This window comes from Mobula hypostoma, chromosome 7 (assembly GCF_963921235.1).
Source record: "Mobula hypostoma chromosome 7, sMobHyp1.1, whole genome shotgun sequence".
In the NCBI taxonomy this organism is placed as follows: domain Eukaryota; kingdom Metazoa; phylum Chordata; class Chondrichthyes; order Myliobatiformes; family Myliobatidae; genus Mobula; species Mobula hypostoma.
In genome coordinates, this window is record NC_086103.1 from 32,971,776 (window position 1) to 32,981,758 (window position 9,983).

Genomic DNA, 9,983 nt, shown 5'->3' on the forward strand with positions numbered 1-9,983 from the left:
TACATTACCAACTGTTTTCTAAACGTAAGGTAAATGCGGCATCAGCCTCGCCAAAATTAACGCTATTCACACCATCTTGTATCTTGCAAACGGAGAGCAGATGAGAATGCAACAGTACATTGTAGATGCAAAACAATAACAAAATACCCCACAAAACCAAAGAACTGACTTAGAGGACAAGCAGGATAACATGTCATGCACCGGATGGTGCTCAATGGGTTAAATGGCTACAGAGGTAGATTTGGAATATACGCCTTCTTAGAACAACATCGATGATCAGCTTGGAAAGTTTAAAGTATAATTCATTAATTTGATTGCAAAATACAAAAACAAAGAATTGTCGAATGCAGAAACGTCAACTACAGCTCGCAGCATCATTTCAAAAGACAAATTTATGTTGATCATTGGAACCGAGAACTCTCACCTTCGAAGACTGGGGCAGTGAATAAACTTCTCTACTGAGTTCCTAAATTGCTGAGTTGAAATTCAAATAGCCCAGGTCTTACTGCTTGATGGCTCGCCTTTCTCTCCCCCCTTTTTAGGGGGGAACCAATATCTGAACCAGAAGCAGCACACACACGATCTGATCTTTCCTGGCTGTGATCAGCATTCCCCTGCGGGAGCCGTCACAGTCTCTCTGCCTTCTTGAATGGAAGGAGAAGCGGCGAATTATTTCATCTACACTGTATCTATAGGATGGGGGACTGCAGGTTCCAGGAAGCTTTACTCTACCAAGCCAATACTAATATGCCCGTCTGTAAACCGGATGTGAAATAAGCCGTGACTTCAAATCAGGCAGATTTTTTTTTCCCTGATTTTGAGTGAGGGAGGGAGATGATACCCTGAGTGAACGTAAACACGTTGAGAACCAATCCGCCGCCAAACGTAGATTTCCTGTCTCCACCGCACAACTTAACTTGCAGCCTTTCACGTTCATCTATTTCGGGTTGGCAAATATCAGATCCTAACTTACAGCAGCCCCTCAGTTCTGACACGTTGATTCATTGCGTTAGTGAAGGAAAACTGTAATTAGGTCTCCCTCGATCTCACATGCAAGCAAATGTGCATTTGTGCAACATAATAAGTCAAGTGAGATATATGTAAGAGAATCGCGAAAAATAAATGTCCCTTCATGTGACCACTGGAAAAAAAACATCAATTACAGTTAATTAGAAATCACAACATGTCACTTCGGATAAATGCAGCCACACATCACAAGAATTAATGGTTTGTTACTTTATTACAATGTTATTTTTTCAGTGATAATTTAGGTATCTTCATAACTCGGCCTTGTCCTGGATAATAATTTTGTCAGGATAATGTTGAAACCTGCCTATTTGAAAGCCTCTGATCGTTCTACGGAGCTGAAGGAACAGCAAGTCCTTTCGCTGCCCTGCACGCAGGCGCTCTGCTTCAACCACCAGACGTGCAGACGGTCCTAAAGCCCGGCAAAATACATATGGCAATTTAAACCTATTTTCTAATTGATAGGGAGGGATAAATTAAAGCTCAAAATATGCCGGGATGCAGGATACATCCTGATTTATGAGTTGTTAAGAGGATGTTTTAGGCCCTAAGTGCCACGATCCCTTTGTCTTGGTGTATAAAAATGGAGCAACAAAGGTGCAAGCTAAATAGAATACGAACAGTTTAAAGCAAACACTTAACCATTCGCCATCTTTTCCATTGAACCTTAGTATTTCCTGGGCGCAAATATAATCGTCCTGACTTTCAGCTGCTGAGGAAAACAAAACTGTTAGTTCTTAAAAGGCTTCCCCAGTGCTGCTCATCTGTTGCATATAAAGTCACTCACGGCAAACCAGTAATTGTTCCCATACGACGGTATCCAGATTACATCATAACAGGAAACTGGTGACATTGAAGTATTGGTGCATTTGCTTCACATTTTCCAATTGGAAAAGTGTAACGGTTGCTACAAGTTTATGTGCTTTGCAGTTTTAGTTCAGTTTAATTAAGGCAAGGTGGTTTTCCCTCGCAGGACGGAATCGATTTGACTTAATCATTAGCCTAAACTTTTGAAAACATAATAAAGTTTGGGGGAGAATAATACTTCCCAATGAAAATCAGGAAACAAACTGCAAATGCCGGAAATCTGAAATAAAAACAGAAAATGTTAGAAACACTCAGCAGATTAGGCAGCATCTGTACAAAATCTCGCTAAGTGGGAGTACAAATGAACTGGAGAGGGAAAGCGAGAATGAACCAGCGCAACACATACACAAAATGCTAGAGGAACTCAGCAGGTTAGGCAGCATCTATGGACAAGAGTAAACAGTCAACGCTACGGGTCGAGACGCTTCAAAAGGTCTCCTCCTCAGGCGTCTACTGTGTATTCTTTTTCATAGATGCTCCCGGCCTGCTGAGTTCCTCCAGCATTTTGTGTGTGTTACTTTGGATTCCCAGCATCAGCAGATTTTCTCGTGTTTGTGGTAAGCCAACGCTCCGCAATGCTCCTCTTAACAAGTTCAGGAATGATTTTTTTTTATCTCAGCGTCACTTGATTGGTTTACCGGCTGGATCACGCAGGCTGAAGGGACAGTCATCAGTAAGAGACCGGGTACGTAAATCATCCTCCTGCAAATGGGCTCGTCAGAAACTACAACAACCCAAAAGCATTCCTTATGAGTTAGTTAATCCACACAGTTTGCGATATTGTACATCTAAATAAATAACTCCAAACCTATTAATAACTACTTCCTGAGATGAAGCGAAGACAATATTTTTGCCTTAGTTTTTCATTCACCTTAGAGCTGATCTTCCCTCAGAACCATGAGAAATGTTGAGGCCCCCCCCCCCCCCATTTGTTATTCTCAGGCACAGCATACAGGTTGCCATTGGTTTCGCGTTTGAAATCTGAAGGAGAGAGTAGAAACAGCGGTCGGGGTGATCGTTTGTGTTGGCTATGCTACACTCATCTATGCATGATTTATTGTCTTTAACAACTTTACAGATGATTCATCGCAGAACGACCACAATTCTGGGTCGAAAGTTGCCTTGGCAATTTTTAATATCATCATGTGATCTGTAATTAACCGCAACATCAATTTATCCCCACGAAAATTATGTGTAATAGCTGTTCATCGTGTTTCTCTGCCATACATTGGCTCTGGGATTACATTTGCAGCAGTTCTGGTATGCGATAGCAGTCGCGTTCACAGTCTTTAATCTAGAGGCAAAGCCAGAAACAGCAGTTTAGCGGGAATAGCATTGACTTGTGTCAAGGTCGTTGGGTGAGGGGGTAAAATTGACAGCTCGTGACTGAAGCTCAAGTGACCTTCTGATCCTACTGGATGACTCAATTGTAGTTGTGCAAAATGTCATAAATTACTGTTTGCACATGCCCGGTTGATTCTTTTCTTCCGCAAAAAAATCTCCATCCGTCTGTGTAGTCACTAAGTGACTTTAAAGCCGAGAGAATTTAAGTACACTTATTTTGCTCTGTAGTTTTAGAGGGAGTTGTTTAATTAGTATACCACTAAATTTACTGCATCTTCTTTGCGGAATTGGCGCTTAGTTCCTCTCAGAAGACGTTCTAAATGCAACATGTTGCGCATACTCCGTGCAAATTCTATCCAGCAGCAAATAGACTAGGGCAGACGTCAACAGAACTGAAATGTAATCTTAATGTTTAATTATTCGACTTAAGTGTCCATGGAATCAGAATTAAATCCTTTCTAAAAATGTTGCCAGATTTTCAAATGATGCTCTGATGAGCATTAAGACCAAGGGGAAATCATCGGCATTGCATTTCTGGATGATGCGATTCAGAAGATTGTTTCTGTCCCTGATGCTCTCTACATGACTTCTGTTTGGTGTGAGGCAGCGGTGTGAAGACTGAGTCCGTGTACAATTGTCACATCAATCGCGTACCAGCCTCGATACCAGTAACACGAGTGAAAACCATCCTATTCCAGGCAGCCGAGAAACTGTCAATCTTTTATTTTAACCAATGTTAGTTCAAGGAGATTCTTGAAGTCTTTTCAGAAATGCGTTCATTTGATTTTATTTAGAATCAAGCTAATTGAAAGGATAAAAGACTGGCAGATATGAGTGATTTACTGGAGTATTTTAATCACTCTGGATTGAAAATGGACTAAAATATCCCAGAATCACAGTCCTGCAGGCATAAAACGAAGAAAACATATGACCGAGCTGCTGCGGGTGTATGGGGACACCGAGACCCAGTCATGCATTCAATTTATTGAAATGCAACAAAATTAAAGCCTTGAGTCCATCTGTTCCTATTTCAAAATTCTGAATATGGATCTGAGCGCTTTACATCGATGTAAATACAACACGTTCTGCATTTCTTGATCATTGTAACGTGACCACTCCTATGGTACACGTGCAGAATAAATAAGAAGGGAAACCAAGACAGAATGAATTATTCCTTCTACAAGGAACATAATTATATAAAAGTAGGACAATGTACTTTCTGTTTACATTTTTTAAGATATCAGGTAGGGGTATTTTAAATGGATTTGCAACTTTATTTAAGGATTGGGCTTTCCACATAATGTGATAAGATTTTCACGGAAATGGTCTTTTATATTGTCTCTTTTCATCATTAGTCCTCCGATTTTACTCACAATTTGGTCAGCATCAGAGAGAATTTAAGGCAAAAATTCTCTGTTCTCCGTGAATAGAAATGTTTATTTCAAACTGGTTACTGTTGATGTTGGGTTCATCTGGCTTACAAAAAAAGGCAGAGATTCATTATAGAAAGTAGAAGTGAGTCTATTCACATTTAAATAAAGGAAGAGATGGATAAATGAAAATAAGCTGCCATGCGCTCGGAGCGGCAATTGTGGGTGGGGGTGTTGCTATGAGAAAGTTTAGGAACAAAGAGAGAAGAAAACAAGAAAACAATGTGTTGGCGACCTATTACATCTTGAATTTCTGGGGATGTTCGAATCTGTAAGTTAAGTCTTATACGTTACCAGTAGAAGAGGCCCCGCCATATTGAAATGTTTTAATCGCTGTATCTCCACATGATATGGGAGAGAAGCACTGTGAGATTGGCTGATGTAGTTGAACTAAAGCCCTTATGGACAATTACTGTACTGCAGCAAATACCTGATTTAAAAAAAAACTCTTAAGTATAATTTTAATCCAAAGAAGTCTTTAGAGGGAGTTCAGTCCATCAACGAATTGTGAATGTTAAATAAATACACACATGCTTGAAGTGGTCTGTAGGTTAAAGAGCATTTTTGGAGGCAAAACAAATCACCCATATGGTTTCATCTATGTGACCTACTAACATAACTGTTTTTTTTGTCTTTGAGTAAGTATTTACATTGCTTTTATGTTGCTAGCTAAATAGTATGATTTAACCACAGGGAGGGGGGCTTTGCATATGACTGAATGTATAACATATGCAAAGCACACCGCTGTACAGTAAAATTGTAGTTGACGTCAGGCAATTTAAATGGAATTCGTCAGGTTGTACACTGACTTCAAATTCATCACTGATGAATACTGAAGCAAAGTATTCATTAAAGATCCCCTCTTAATAAATACGTCAGCCATGATTAAATAGCAGAGGAGACTCAATGGACTAATTCTGCTCCTATGTCTTATAGTCTAACATTGGAAATAGAAGCAGGAATAGTCTATTCAGTATGCCAAGCTTGCTCCATCATCCAAGAAGATCACTTCCCAGCCCAATCCCCAGAACATCTTGTTCCCATATACTCTAAAGAAAACCTTTATGCACGTGGAGAATTCCAATCATTCCCAACCCACTGAAAGAGAGAAAAAAAGTTCTTATCCATTCATTCTTAAGCAATTGAATCCTTTTTCAGAAACTACAGCCTGTAATTCAGGACTATCCTATCAGGTTAAACAGTCTTAAAACATTCAACCTGCGAATCCACCTCAGGATTGAATCTATTTCAATGCTTTAACCGAAGAGTTGAGAAGAGATCTATTCTTCTCAAATGTTCCTCATATGGAAACTCATAGGCCTTTATACTCCCATGTGTCTGCTGCCCTTATTCTAGGCAGAAGAGTTCACAGTTTTATAAAGTACTGTTGAAGAAACCTTTGTTATATTTTCTCATGAATGTAGTTAATAATGCACACTGCATATCATGCATGATGTATATAATGCATGCTATACTTTATATAATGCACTGTGTATACAGTAGTGTATGCTGTATGTAATGCACATTGTATATAATGCTACAAAGTGCCAAGGTGGACATCGGCAAGAGAAAATCTGCAGATACTGGAAATCCAAGCAACACGCAAAATGCTGGAGGAACTTAGCAGGCCAGGCAGCATCTATGGAAAGGAGTACAGTCGACGTTTCAGGCCAGGGTCTTGGCCCAAAATGTCGATTGTACTCCAGCAGTTTGAGGGTGGACATTAAACACATTTTGGAAGATTAACTGGGTTTCAATAAGGTAGTGTGCTCTATCCCAGATGGCAATAAACCTTCTGAGTTACAATTTAAGGAGTTGTAAATTAAACTGAAAACAAGGACATTTTGACACTTAATAAGTCCAAACTGATAGTGATTGTTCATAGGTAAGCGATGAGGATGTGGAGCATTCACTAATGTGCCAATTATTCTCATGTTCTTGATATTTATCACATATTTATTAATATAATTTTTACATTTTTCTATTTTTGCATTTGCAGCTTGTTGTCTTTTGCACATTGGTTGCTTGTCCACCTTTATTGTGTATAGTTTGTCATTGACTCTACTGTGTTTCTTTGTATTTACTGTGAATGCCCACATGAAAATGAATCTCAGTATTGTATATGATGACATATATATACTTTGATAATACATTTACTTTGAACTTTGAACACTAAACTTCAATAGTGTTGATGATGAGCTGGCACTTAAATATGCATTTACTGATTCTGAACATTTGTAAGAATTCATTGACTTATTTTTTGAATCTCCATCCAAGTCTTGACTACTTGGCCGCAAACATTCAGTTCCCGAACTATCACTTTTTATGGATTTCATAAGGTGCGCCTAGTGTATTTCAAAGTCCTTGCAATATTGCTCAGTCATTTAAACTTCTTATTCTTACCTTCAAAACCTTGGACATGTCTAGTCCTGAAATCAGACGCCTCTTGTAAGATAGTAATCATATAAACTGTAGAATTAGCATTGGCTGGGCACTTCATACATGTAAGTAATCAAACATATACAAACATAACTAAAAATTCCAGTTAGTATGATTTAGACAGACATAGCCTAAAGACCAAGGCTTTAGAGATCAAGACAACTAAGAAGTGGTTGCAGGAGGCTGAGGAATGGTTACAGGATTGCCTTGAGTCAGTGGACTAAACCATATTCAAGAACTTATCTGTGGACCTGAATGATAACAACAGGGTCGTTACAGACTTTACTAAAACAGCTGTAGCTGAGTGTGTCTCCATGAAATCATTCAGGGATTTCCCCAGTCAGAATCCTTGGATGAACTATGAAATCCAGAACCTGCTGAGAGCCAGATCAGAGGCATTCAAATATGGAGGTCAAGAATGCTACAAGGAGAGCAGATATGATCTCCGGAAACCTATCTCTAGGGCGGAGTAGTGATTCTGGACTAGACTGGAATCAAAGAAGGATGTTCAACAGCTGCAGCAGGATTTGAATCCTACAAAGATAAATCTTGTGACATAGGGGACAGCAGAGCTTAGCTTCCAGATGGGGGAGGAACTATCACACACCCCAATGTGTCCTGATGTTCCTTTGGTCTCAGTACCTGTAGATGTATGTGCAGGCTGCCTTCAAGAGAGTGAAACCAAGGAAAGCATTCAGTCCGGATGGAGTACTTGGCAAGTACTGAAGACCTGTGCTGTTCAACTGACTGGTGTATTCGCCAATATCTTCAACCTTTCACTCCGGCAGGTGTGTTACCCATCTGCTTCAAGCAGGCTTCAATTATACCAGTGCCCAAGAAGAGTGTGGTAACGTGTCTAAATGATTATTGTCCAGCGGCACTTATATCGACAGTGATGAAGTATTTTTAGAGGCTGATATTGAAGCATATCAGCTCCTGCCTGAAAGGCGACTTGGGTCCATTCCAATTGGCCTACCGAAGCAACAGGTCTACAGCAGATGCTATCTCATTGGCTCTTCACACAACCCTGGAACACCTAGACCGCAAAGATGGATACATAAGACTATTCTTTATCGATTACATCTCGGCACTTAACACCATCATCCCCTCAAAACTAATCAGTAAACTCCAAGACCTGGGCCTCAATACCTCCTTGTGCAATTGGATCCTTGATTTCCACACTTCTAGACCCCAATCAGTTCAGATTGGCAAAAACATTTCCTCTGCAATCTCCGTCAACACAGGAGCACTGCAGGGATGTGTACTTAGCCCCCTGCTCGACTTGCTTTACACCTATGACTGTGTGGCTAGGTACAACCCCAACACCATATACAAGTTTGCTGACGACACCACTGTTGTGGGCTGTATCAAAGGGGAATTGAATCAGCATACAGTAGGGAGTTTGAAAATTTGCCGGAGTGCTGTAACCTCTCACTCAATGTCAATAAGGCCAAGGAACTGATAGTAAACTTCAAGAGAGGGAAACCAGAGGTCCATGAGCCAGTAATCAGAGGTGGAGACGGTCAGTAACATTAAATTCCTGGGTGTCACTATCTCAGAGGACCAGTCCTGGACCCAGCGTAAAAATATAATTGTGAATAAAGCACAACAGCGCCTCTACTTCCTCAGGAGTTTGCAGAGGTTCAGAATGTCATCTAAAGTCCTATCAAACTTCTATCAATGTGTGCTGACTGACTGCATTACAGCCTGGTATGGGAAACCAACGCCTTTGAGCAGAAAATCCTAGAAAAGGGAATGGATTTGGCCCAGTGCATCACGGGTAAAGCCGTCCCAACCACTGAACACATCTACATGAAATGTTGCCATAGAAAAGCAGCATCCTTCATCAAAGATTCTCACCACCCAGGCTATACTCTTTTCTCACTGCTGCCATCAGGTAGAAGGTACAGGTTGCTCAGGATTCGCACCACCAGGTTCTAGAACAGTTACTACCCCTCGTCCATCAGGCTCTTGAACAAAAGGAGATAGCTACGCTCATATAAGGACTCTGTTATATTGTTTTATTGATGCATGTCATATCGTTACTTCATGCTTGTTATTTATTCATAATTATTTATATTTTCATTTGGACAGTTTGTTTACAGTTTATAGTTCCCGATATTTACAATTTGCAGTTACTGTTCTATAGATTTGCTACGTGTGTCCACAGAAAAAGAATCTCAGGTTCGTATGTGGTGACATGTATGTACTCTGACAATAAATTTTTCTTTGGACTTCGAACTTTGAACTAGTCAAGCAGATTCATTGTAACTAAGTATCCTCAAACTCACTTTCTAGTGCTATCCAATTTAGTCAATTTTTGTTTATTTATGAAGTTTCATCTTCCTATAATTCATGCAAATAGAAGCATCAGTCTCTATTATGCTCTGTTTAGAATGTTTAAAATGCACGTAACAATTAGAGCACATTACTTTCTGGTTTTCTGCCTAAGGATTGAGACTATTTCAAGATTCAGCAAAAAGGATAAAGGCATTCATTAGGAAAGGGGAAGTAGTCTTGCATGCAACAAGTGCCAGGAATATTATACGTAGAAAAAAATAAAAGTTTAGCTAATGTAAGTCCTTTACAAACTGAAGCAGAAAAAATGATGTTGGGGAATAAGAAATGGCAGGATATTCAATGAATATTTTATGTCTGCTCACTTGGAGGAAGACACAGAAAACCACCTGGACATATTAGTGTACAGCTGAATGATAAACTCAAAGAAATTAGCATTAGCAAAAAGTTAGTACAGGATGAGTACCCCTTATCCAACATTCCAATATCAGGAAACCTCTGAAATCCAAAATGGTTCTTAGCGCTGATATGATATCACAAATGAAAAATTCCACAAGGCACTGGATATGTTCCCAGTCA

The 9,983-nt window shown here is 39.8% G+C and overlaps 1 protein-coding gene across 1 annotated transcript in view; it reads right to left on the reverse strand.

The window, feature by feature from the left end:
• Positions 1-740, reverse strand: part of LOC134349222 (gamma-aminobutyric acid receptor subunit alpha-1-like) — a 43,115-nt gene extending 42,375 nt beyond the window's left edge. The window contains exon 1 of the mRNA XM_063053222.1: positions 425-740. The gene's annotated coding sequence lies outside the window, so the exon portion shown is untranslated. The remainder of the gene's footprint in view (positions 1-424) is intronic.
• Between the last annotated feature and the right edge of the window lie 9,243 nt (positions 741-9,983).